We start from the raw sequence: 12,862 nt of genomic DNA on the forward strand, positions 1-12,862 counted from the left end.
ACTGTAAACAATTGCCGCTCGGCTGGCGGAGCGCATAACAATGAAATTATCTAAATACTTAAATTGTGTAACAGAAATGCCATTTTTGCGCTTATTAAACACGTATATTCGAATAAACACAAATGTTAATTGTATTATATCAAGGGGGACATTTCATTACGAATCCTAGGAGCAGTTTTGTTCCTAGAGAAATAGTTTTAAGCTCTTTTAAACTGCACTGTTCTGTAACTCCTCATTGGACTCCTGACGGAACGATTCCATGATCTCCAATGATCACGTTTGCACAGTACTAAAACACTTTCACGGAGCCTTGGTTAACCTCTGAGCCTTGTTTAACCTCGATACATTTGCACTTTCTGACGCCGCCCTTTATAAAGTGCATGCATATGCCGCCCTGGTCCTGACACAGTCCTACTCCCTTGAGCGCTCCTCGCCGCCCTTTAACTTCCATGCAGTTTTTGGCGCCATCCATTCGACAAACTCTCCGGCGACGACCAGCTGACGTCAACGTCAAAGCCACTAAGACCACAACCAACACAAGCGATTTCGTTGAAGCCATTGCTGAGTATCTTATTTCTGTAATAGTAATGTAAAGCATTGAAAATACCTGTTTATGGAATCAAACACAAATTATCAAACAATCTTCGTTTCTCTTGTTTATTCTGACATGGCGCACCGGTTTCTTGCCAATGTTAAAATATTTGAGACGCGAGTGTTATTCATATGCAGAATAGTACTTCACAAGCATACAAAAAGAATACATTTTTAGAATGAAATACATATATTAATAAAGTTACATTATTTAACCAGTAATTAACACATCATTAAGAACATACATACTTTGAATTGTTGACAATCGGTAAGTTGAATAGTTTTTTTAAAATGTAGAAAGTTTTTCAACTGTAAGTATTCAGTTTTTTTCTTCCAGTGTTGCTTTCTTTCTTTTCTGTTGTTCAGTGTGTTAATGTTGTGAACTGCATGTGCCATTATATACAATACATTGGAGAGTGGGTTTTCATTTTGCGTTGGTTGTTTTAAAAATAGGCTTAAGTGACATAGCGTCATATCGTTAGATATTTATACTTTTGTGGAAAGGAAATTTAATTGAAATGAACCATTGAAAAGATTGAAAGAAACAAGTTATCCAATATACAAGTACGTGTGACAAACATCCAACTAAAATTGTCCATTCAAGGTATATATTTCATTTATATAATATAAAAAGACTAACATCGTTTGGTCACTTATAACCATATATATCAAGGTATTAAGATTGCGTTGTGCGTATTGCGGAGATTGAGATATATTTGGATTAGTTCATCGTATTAGCATATTCCTTCAAGTATTGCTTACACAAATCTTTAAACAATTGGCATTCAAGCATAAAACCAAGTTCATCTTAAAAGGGACTTAGACATGTGAGCTAGTACCAGAAACAATCATATCGCTATTTCAGCTGAGTATTCAAGCCTAGAATTATCAGTGTGCGTGCGTGCGTGCGTGCGTGCCGTGCGGGCGTGCGTGCGTGCGTGTGTGTGTGCCTTGGTTCTTTTTCTAAAGTTTGATTGAATGTTTAGTTTCTTAAATCACTTCGTCAAACCTTTTTACAAAACCAACGCCTGATGTCAAAACATTACTTTTGAAACAGGTTTGTCAAAGTGTTTGAGGAAACTAATCACCTTATCAAACTCCGGTATAAAAACGAGGGCGGGGCTCTCTGGGTAACATAGACTGCGCTTTGTTTCATTTAAAATAAACAGTAAAATTATCTTTGTTTTAAGTGATCATTCGAAGCAAAATATTTCCTTCCAATTTAGAATTTATGACTTAAGTAATCACGAGATATATATACACTGATTATCAATGCGAGCTAGTTTGAGGGCGATAATACATAATTTTACATGATTAAAAGAATATACGCAACAATCATGTCGCTATCTCAGCTGAGTTTCCGCGTTTAAAAAAGAGCGCATAATGTTTTCCCAATTTAAAAAAGCGCGGAATGTTTTTTTCCGAACACCTTGTAATTCAGATGATCGTTTCACACAATAAGCGTTTTAGCAACTCGCTGTCTGTTTAGCAGAGTACGCCTCCTTCTAAAGTTTCCATCGATCAATTGCATCACCAATGTTGATCTGTCGGGTTCTGTGTCTACGCTGTTTCGTTACATTTTCCGCTTCGCTGCAATGTCCGGTCATCCGAAAGGCCATGAGGTGTGTATATTAAGCATGTGCGCGTCACATGATGAGAACAGATAAATAAACCGATGCTGTTTTAAACTTACTGAATTTTACGGGGTAGAAAACCCAGTAAGATGGAAAAATGAGCAAAAAATTGCGAAATATGCATGTGTCGTAAGCTATGTGATACATCAGTAAGCAAGATTCAATACGTTGTACACAACGATATCAATTTTATGTAGCTTTTTGACAATTATTTTTCTTGAATTTTAATCAACAGTCCCTTTACCCACAGTTCAAGAAAAACCTATTTTAGCAGTCAAAGAAAAACAGAACAAATCTATATTTTCCCTCGGACCTGTGGTATTGCAGTTTACGCAGCAAAAAGAGGCAGTTTGACGGTAAAAAAAAACAATCCTGAACCAGTTCATCATAACCAGGAAGCATTGTTCACTTACTTATCAGAACCATTGAGATCATTAAAAAATGTTAATGAGGAAGTTATTAGTGATGTAATTGTAATCACAAGTTACGTATTAATGAATGAACTGTCCAACTGAAGGACATGGTGAGGTAACGAACACAAGGACGTGATAAGGATTGGTGGGAAAGGCCGGAAAGGAAGTTTCTCAGAAGCGTGGTATATCATATGCCATCTAGTTGATGTAACCTCGTGAATACGCATAGCTCACTTCCACTTACGGAACTAAAATTCCCATTGCAAAGTGGATGCAAATAGTCGACCATTGAAAATATTATTAAAATATAAGTTTGCAAAATGGCTAATAACTGTAATAAATTAAAGTAAAGAATGTTGTTGTGTTTTTTCTCTTATAAAACAGTTTCCTTTGTTCAGAAATCGTTTCTATTTGATTATGAAGACAAACATAAGTAATTAATTTACGACCACTTGAGATGCTGCTCTTAAAAAGGGATGGTCTGTGTAAGATCCCAGCTTCGTAAGTAAGGGCAATTAATACATTGGCATTCGTGCTGTTTGTCACTCTTCAAGATAGGCTACAGACATGATGTGGCAATTTTCCTCCCGGTTTCCCGTCTATCATGTGTCGGAGGATTGTTAGAAACATGTGTTTTTTGAACACCTACATAAACAATATTACGCATGTAAACACTCCTTTTTATGGGTTTCAATCCGGTAATTTACCAGATCATTCTCTAGTGTATTAATTCGTTCTGATGAATTTCTTGAAAGCTCTTGAGTTGTCTTGACGCGTCGAATGCATTTCATATGTTGTAACATAAAAGATAAAAGTCCTTTCGTTTAAACTCTACATATTTTGATTTGAAGCTAAATTCGTTACTTGAATGTCAAGTCATCCATCAAATCGAAATCAACTGATATTGATCGAACATGGGGTATAATAACTGCAGGTAAGCCCCCGAACGACCAGTAATCGGCCTTAAACATCTGCTCATCAATGATATATTAAACACGGAATCTATCATGCTTAACAATAAGTGCTCCTGATGACGCTTCTCGTCATTTTCGTCTTCATCCTAAGATCATTTCAAATATGTGATAAATTTAATATAGGGAGTCTTCGCAATAATCTTAAAAGTGGCTCCCAACTTTCAATGCTAGAAAAACTTAAATATCATTGATAACATATTTTTAAATTCGATCTAAACATCACATTGTTAGCTGAGTGTCGTTCTCTGATCACAATTCTAAAGGAGTTCTCATATTGATTGTATTTATGAGTCTTATAAGGTTTGAAAACTTATTGAACATTAAGGGCTTCCACAGCGCAAAGGTTTTAGGGGAAGGCCAACAATTAAAATGATTCAAAAGCACACGTTTTATTTAGTTTTTTAGAAGTAAAACATACTTCCTTTGCGACATGTTTTGGTGTAATAAGGAGTATACCAAATTTTACGAAAGAACATTTTATCAGATTTGTGATCAAAAAAGCTTTTGCATTTTTCGGAGGGACGCACTCTGAGTTGTGTCCCCCAGATTACGTCCGCCTAACGTCCATTCCTGGAACATATATGTTATCATGTGTGGCAATGGTAATTTTTCAAAGGCGAGATTTTGTTGTTTGTGTGAATGTTGTTGTTGTTCGTTATTGTTGTTGTTGTTGTTGTTGTTGTTGTTGTTGTTTTTCGAGGGGTGAAGGAGTCCAATCTACGTTAAAATGTTATGGAAAATGCTGACATATGGAAATGAATTTAATAAGGCTATTAAATAGCGTTGTCAAATGTAAGAGCAATGATTAAGCCTATCAAATTCATAACTTCTGTGAGCGAAAGCGTATTATCAATGTCAACATTGTGTGCCAAATGTAATGTAATTATTTTAAAAGCATATTTAAATATGTATGCAATTAAAGTGCTTGTACGATGCTAATTGCCGCAATAAAAACGACAACACCAATGCTATAACACACAGCGACTTTTTTATTTGAACATGAGACAAGAACCTTTTTCCTTATTCGACTCATTGAGTCATTACCGAAAAAGTGTCTGGAGAACTGATGCAATGCTAAACATTCTCCTGAAGTTAAGTGAAGATTCTCACGTTACAATGTTTTAACATATTTTATACCACTGTAAAAAAGAGGAAATAACCAAAAACAAACCAATGTCTCTCAAACTGTGAAAAGGCTTCCCCTAGACATTGCTACAAAACCATAAAGTCAATTTATGTGGTGTGGCATTCTCAAAGCGACGGTCGGAAAGAGCCGTTCTCATTTCAGCAGAATCCGATGCACGCGCAGGACCAAGTTCAAGCATGCAATTACTTATTTATGTATTTTTTTTATTATTATAACATTGGGACTTATTTTCTGGGGCACTCGCATAACGGGCATAGCGAGTTTTTTTCACTAGGCTGTTAAAAAAACTTCTGTGGCATCACCAACATCATTAGTCCCCTGTGTACAATTTAAAATTGTTAAATTTCCTCTTCAAAGTGAGTTCATATAAAGCTTAATTTAAGGGTGTTGGTCAAGGGAATCAGACATAATGCATAATTTTCTGAAATCAAAAGCCAAGAATACTAGAACAAAGTATAAAGCATGTTGTTTGCCCTTCTGTATAGCTCTGAACTATAGTAAAGTGAAATTAGATATTAAAATTTTCGGCAAGATGGTTGATCATTTAAAATGTGTTGTTGTTGTTGTTGTTTTTTATCGTGAAGCCCAAAATATATCCGTCCGCGGACGCTAAACATAGAAACGATTTGGTATGGCCTTGTATGATTACAAATCAAATTGATCATTTCATGAACTTTATACCATGGTTTGTAACATTATGATTTCTACGAAGCCCATAAAGTGGCATCAAACACATTTATTTTTGGTTGATAAATTTTTTCGAGTCATCAAATTACATTCATACATTACGACGTGATTTGATCCGTATAACAATTCATTAATTCGGTTAAACGGGAACACCATTCATGATATATTTAACATGTTTTGTATGTATGTAAAGCAAGAATAAATGTTTCTAAAACCAATGTAGAAGAGAACAGAACGAAGTCTATTTCGTTTTAATCACTTCACACAATATACACATTGATATAAGTCAAAGATGACCATTGGTCATTGATTCATGTATTTTGAATATTCTGCATATATACATGTCGATCGGTTACAAAATGTTTGAAAGCCTGAAAAATAGAAAAGATAAAGCAGTGGAGCAATTGATATAATAAACAAATATTGTTTTAACTATATTCCTATAAGATGTCTATTGTATGCATATGTACGTAATGGTGTTAATACACATGTGTGACTCAATATATTATTGATAGGCCATTTACAAACAATATCAGATTTTAATATAATTTAATAGGTACATTAAAATATGCAAATCGGTTAAACTATACAATATAAAAAATGTGCAATTTGTAAATATGACAAAGCATAGTTAAACAGTTGAGCATTTCTATATCTTAATTTAAAATCATACACAAAGATGGATTCGTTATGTAGTTTACGTTTATTTTCTGATTGTACAAGTTCAATGTATGCTCCAGAAAACATCAGTATTCAGAAAAACCATGCTATCCTTCTCAATGTAAGAGCTTTGCAAAGGGCAACAACTCTATGAAATATCATATTGTCTAACAACGCAGTTAACGTACACAACCTCCCCCGGTAGTGAAGCTTTCAATCATAGTTTTGGTTGCTAAGAATAAAACTGAATTTAAGTGTGTTGATCATGGGAATCACACAGAATGCATACTTTTCTGATGTCAAATGCCAAGAAAATGTGTACAGTAGCTTAAACAATATTGTTTAGTAATCTGTGTGAGGCAAATTCAAAGGGCCATAACTCAGTGAAAACTTATTCAGCCAGACCATGCTGATTAAAAGCATTATGAAACATCTCCTTCTCTTCAGTTTTCAAATTATTTTCAACTCATCTTTGCAAAATCTTTGAATGACAAGGTTGGAAAAGAATAAAGCTAGAAAATGAAATAATTTCTGGAAAAAAAACATAACATGCTAGACCATTTCCGGTATACGCGAGAACGAAAGAGAATTATTTCATTATTTAAGAGTACTTAAACGTAAACTAAAATAATAAATAAAACATTGGTTTGAATATCATCATATTCCGTAAAAACGAACTTATTTTTTGCTTTATCGAAAATGCTTTCTTTCGTTACGACGATATTTAAGTATAGTATTTCGTTATATCAGAATAGCGAACGAATTAAAAGCAAAAATAAGCGTGTTCTATGTCACTTCAGGCCGAGACAAAAAGTTGATGTGTTCAGTTGTGGGCAGTCAGAAAACTATGATAACAATAAGATCGCAGGTTATAAGGTTTTCAAAGGTGGAGAAATCAAGAGAACATCGAGTACATTTGAAAATGTCGTTTATTTGTAGTAGTGAAGGTGCAACATTTCGTAGCACAATGTGAAATCATACAACCCATGACTTTACAAAACTAAGTTTAGAGAAGAGTAAAAAAGCGCCCTGTAACTTAATGGGACAAATTAAAAGGAAATATGAGATACGCCACAATAGCATATTCATCAAAACTTACAAATGCAAAGGGAAAAGAAATGCTCGAATACGAACTACAATTACAAAATGTAAACGTTGATGAAATAACGGAACAAAGCTCGTCCTTGATACGACGTTGTATCAAAACGGGGTAATCGTTCAATTCTTAGACCAAAAGCAGTTCATATTAAAAACAATGAAAATAATACAGAAAACATTTCCAAACTCTAAAAACGAAGGGCAGAAATAAAAACAATTCATCAAAATAACATAAATAATAAAGTTGCAACTTGTCAAAAAGAAATAGTTCAGGGACAATATATTTTTATTCTAATTTATACAAGAAGAAAACGAGTTCAAGCTATCTCATTTCTATTAGACTTCTCAACAACCAATTTCATAATTTGATAGATGAATCCTGTGCAGGCCTATTAACAGACCATAAATGTTTAAAAGCACTTAGCGAAATTAAAAACAACAACATTCCAGGATCATACAGATTTACAGTTGAGTTTTATAAAAAAAAAATCGGAATAACTTAAAACACAACAACACAAGCTCAATTAATAAATAGTTTACATCTGGACATTTACTGCTACTCCAAAAAAACATGGTATTATTTTCCTCATTCCAAAACCTGGTAAACAACTTTTATCTAACTGGAGACCGATCAAATATTGAATGTATACTACATAATCGCCACAAAAGCCATAGCGAATAAACAAAAGGTATACTGCCATCAATAACAAGCCCCTTCCAAACTGGTTCCATAAAAACTAGATTTATAGGACAAAATGTTGGACTGATAAATGAGTGTATGTCTTACTTAAACAAAACAAACACACTAGGATTTTTATTTTTCAGGCTTTCAGAAGGCCTGGATCATGCGCTCATATTAACATGATTACGTCATTCTAACTTTGGTAACGAATTTATTAACTGGATTAAACTTTTTTTTAGTATAATACAAGTAATGTAATCATTTACATATTGATGTTTTTCGGGTGAATTAAAATAGAAAGTGGTGTGCGACAAGGTTGCCGAAGAGTAGGAACATTGCCGGACTCAAATTTTACTTACATGCCAAAGATAAATTCATATATGAATCGGATCAAGCAAAAGGTCTTGGAATAAATTCCTATAATGTCCAAAACAGATTCATAGACCTAAAATATCTTCCCAAATGGAAAATCTTAAAATTTTCCTGAATAGTTGGTCTCACAGAAATCTCACTCTACTTGGCAAGGTGACAGTTATAAAAACATTTGCAATGCCAATACTTATAAAACCTATTAACTGTACTACCAAACCAGCAAAAAACCATTCTTGACTATATAAACAAAGAAATATTTAAATTTACATGGAATAAAAATCCTGATAAAATAAAACGAAATTTGCAAAAGTAAGAATACCAACAAGGAGGTCTGAAAGTACCGGACATTTATGAACTTGTCAATTCAATTGGCGTCTTGTGTCTTGGGTAAAGAGAATATTAGACATCTCTAACAAAAGCCAATTCAATGCATTTTATTCAAATCTTATTGACAAATACGGTCAAGACATTATATTTAATGTCATCTAAATGATGCCTTGATAGACATGTTTTGCTAAAACGAGTTTTTATTTGATACCATTCATTCCATACATAATTTAATCAGTTATACCCAGAGATGCCGACAAATAAAATAAAAATATGGAACAACAAACTCATTAATGATATGTGTATTGTGTAACACATTTTATTACGACGAATGGGGTAATAAAGGTGTCGATTCGTACAACACATAATTTTATTTGATTATCGACCTTATCAAATTTGAAGAAATTTAACATTTATACAATACAAAATATAAGATTTAGTTACAATACCATTAACTTATTGCCTGTATCCCACAGTCAACAAATCATATGAATATATCGAAATCAATAAGAAAGTAGTGATGCCAATAAATGACTCTCAAGATACGCTAAAACACAAAATACAGACAAGCAAAGTAAAATCCAAACACACTATTTAATCCAACTTAATTAAGAAACTTACAGCCAATTCAATAAAATATAAACGGATCATACAAGATGAACATATAGACAATATTTTGCGAAAACAGCAACATCACATTACTGATGTAAGAATGATGTTACACCAACTGTAGTACCAGCTCTAGCGCTGCGAGTAATAAGCAAAAACTCAGGGGCCCGTTAATGGATCTTAGTCGTAACTTCAATTATCTTCAAACCATATCGTATAAAGTCACAACTGTTGACACGCTGATTTATCAATTTTATTTTTATTTTATTTTTTAATTCACATGAATATGTAGCAAAATAGCGAAAATATAGCACCAACATGATTCAAATTTACGACTTAGAAAAACAATGGGCTTTATTTAAACGACCCCGAAACTGTTTGCATCTTTCAGGTCTGGTTCATCTGAATCGTTAAAGTTGTTATTTATCATCATGTGAAGCTCTGAAATATTGAAGAGATCGTTAATTTGTTAATGGAACTGCCTATAATGAAAAGTGTTTCAATTAAGATAATAACAATTAATAAGTTAGAGATACAGACTACATTCATAGTGGATTGAGCTTTAATGATGTTCTCCGCAATTATACTGTTTATTGTTGTGTACAGTTTATTGTTTTATGCAGTTGATTGTGGTTCGCATAAGCCCGTGAGTACAGATACCACAACTGGTGTAAACATACGGCTGGTGGCATGTGACAAATCAACAAATTGAGCAAATATATGTATAACAGCGTCAAGCGTTAAAACGCGTTAATGTTCAAATAATAGTTGTCCATTTTACATAAATAGCATGTCCTTTAGATACGTTGGTACATCTATGAGTTTCTTGAAGCCAGCTTAAAATAATACATATTTTTCGGCCTGCATTAAGAACTTCAGCCTGGGGAGATACAATTACCTTAGTCGAGTTTAGTTGTAATTTTTAATTATTTTAATAAAATATGTTCTGTATTATTCTACATATTTGATTAAACTGAACTCAAACCAGTACTAAAAATAAAAACAGAATATAAAACAATTCACTGTATTGCAATTTGTGACGTTTATGCAGACTTAAGATAACTAAAATATTTTATTTCAACGGGCCCAAGACCTTTTGTTTAAGAAAAAGAGAGGTCATTAACGTGATCAACGAGGTTTACCGAGTTTCCGTAGAATACCCTGTGCGAGGGAAAGGTGATGCGAGCGGCCATGGTATATACTTTTTCGCCGAACTAAGCTAAACAAAATATGTGTGGGCTACTATTGCGGTAACATATATGTGAGGGCTACTTTACGGGTACATGGTTGTGCGGTCTTCTAGTACGGATACGCGTATGTGTGGGCTACATTTTGTTTCCTTATGTTATGAAGTTATCCTTGCAGTTTAAAAGCTTAAAATGACATATCGGATAGCGCGGGGAATGTGCTTTTGTGAGAATCAGCGGGCCTGCTGGGTAGCTAGATACATGTCGAAGTTCACGTGCATGTCTTGTTTCTTAACTTTTCTGCAGCCATGAGATTTTAACGGTGCAGATCACAAAGTTCACCAGATTCTTATTTCACATGGTAAATGTACTCATATATCCTCGAGGTGTCTCTAAAGTCATAGGTTTACCCGTAGTGAAACTTGGTCGGAAGTGAAAGTAGATCAAATTTTCACGAACAAAAGTATACTAAGACTCTGATCCGATGTATGCCCACCCTATTGTTAGTAGATCGCCAAAATTTAACATATACATGGATCTTTAGGGCCATGCGATAGTTTAAAGTTTTATTGGAGATGTGAATAAAAAAAATGACATGCTTTCAGATTAAAAAGAAATATAGTTCACGAAATCCTTATTTCATTTTGTTTATAGCTTACATTCTAACCCAGATTCTCCAGACCAAGCTTCATTAAGCTTCCAATTATTTCTGTTACAATATTAATCAGACCAACAATCATGGTTCTGTAATGGGATTTTATCACGAGAAGTTTGAAATTCAGAATAACTCGCTAAACTTGCTATGATGTTCATGTTCATGCTGGCGTAATTTGATTGAAGTCTATTGCGAAATTAATTAATGCTGCAAGAAAAAATGCTAAAACTGTACATGTGATTGTATGTCATGTCAAAAAAATATTTGTTACATGCACTCCGACAATAAAATGTTTTGACTTGACTTGACTTGTAATCACATTTACCCTTTACAACCACATGTATCTTAAATGATACATATGGCTGATGCCGATGAATTCATATAAAGAGATATGAATGATGAGCGCTTTAAACAATTAATTTGCAGTTTGCTCGCTTAATCAATATTTATTGAATGCAGTTATTTGTGGACCAACGTCAGGGAATTGTGGTTTATAAAAGAAATATCGTCTGTTTATATTTCTTAGTATGCCTATGCTTACGTTAATGGCATCGCCAGACAAATTATGAAGAAACCTCTGACGAACCGCCAAGAATGTGTTAGAGTTCTTCTTTTATTATACAGAAACGCAGCGATGCCGCATGATCGAGTAAAATCGCTTCTTTTCTGTAGATTGCCAAAATGAACAAAAACAGAAATGGTGTTAGTACTAATATGGCCCACAGACACCGCCCTTTTCGGTTTCAGTGTTATGTTGGCGCTTTAGCTCTTATCCGCCTAGCCACTTTATCAGTTCGCTAAATCATGGCCTGTAAACGCCAGCTCCACCACTTTACGGTGGTGCAAAGAAAAAGAGCTGTCGACACTTCCGTGGTGGAGCTGTGCCCTATATTTACATGAACAAACGTGAGTATGATTTATATTTTTTTTGATAATTTTATTTAACGGACATATTTCGAAAATCGGAGAATGTGGTACCGCGTAAGAACACTTCTACTGTAGGCTGGTTACTATTTCGTTTAAATATTGTGCAAACTGTGGTGTCAGGAGCTTTTCTCCCGAATCGAACTTGTGCATATTTTGAGATCTGATAGTATAGCAAGTACATTTCGGTGCTTACTCACCCCGTAAGAACATTCTCATGCATGCAAACATAACTGATATGTATAGTACCTATGCCGGAACCCAAAAAAAACTGATAAGCACTTCTTAAAAAGGATAAATGCACATATTTATAAAAGTAGTGGCGCTGTTGTCGACAGCTCTTTTTCTTTGCACCACCGTAAAGTGGTGGAGCTGGCGTTTACAGGCCGTGTAAATTGTGTGAGGACTTCAATTGGAATGGATTTGGCTTTTAGAAAATAAGAAGAGAAAGCTACTACATGTATAAAAGTTTCGGCTCTTTTTTACCAAAGTAACATATGCTTTCATATTCGGATTATTCAAATAAACGTCTAAGGCATGAATATATTTTGTACTATGTTTTGCTTTATAATCAATACCGCCTTTCTTAAACCAAAAATAACAGTTTATCAGCCCGAATATCTCGCATTTCAGTTATATCTTCCAATGTTCATTTTTCAAGTCAGATTGAAAAAAATATATTGACTCTTATTATTACAATCATCCAAACACTTTAAAATTTGATCAGCTTATGAACAGTACAAATAAATTAACATTGTTAAGATTATCTTTATTCTGTAAAAAAATAATGTTTTTGTTTAGATAGTATTTTATGTCGGTGGTCTTTGTTCACATGATATAATTTTATTTCCTGTCATGGGTCATGTGATACATGATATGTAAATCACAATATGTAAGTAATG

This window comes from Mya arenaria, chromosome 6 (assembly GCF_026914265.1).
Source record: "Mya arenaria isolate MELC-2E11 chromosome 6, ASM2691426v1".
In the NCBI taxonomy this organism is placed as follows: domain Eukaryota; kingdom Metazoa; phylum Mollusca; class Bivalvia; order Myida; family Myidae; genus Mya; species Mya arenaria.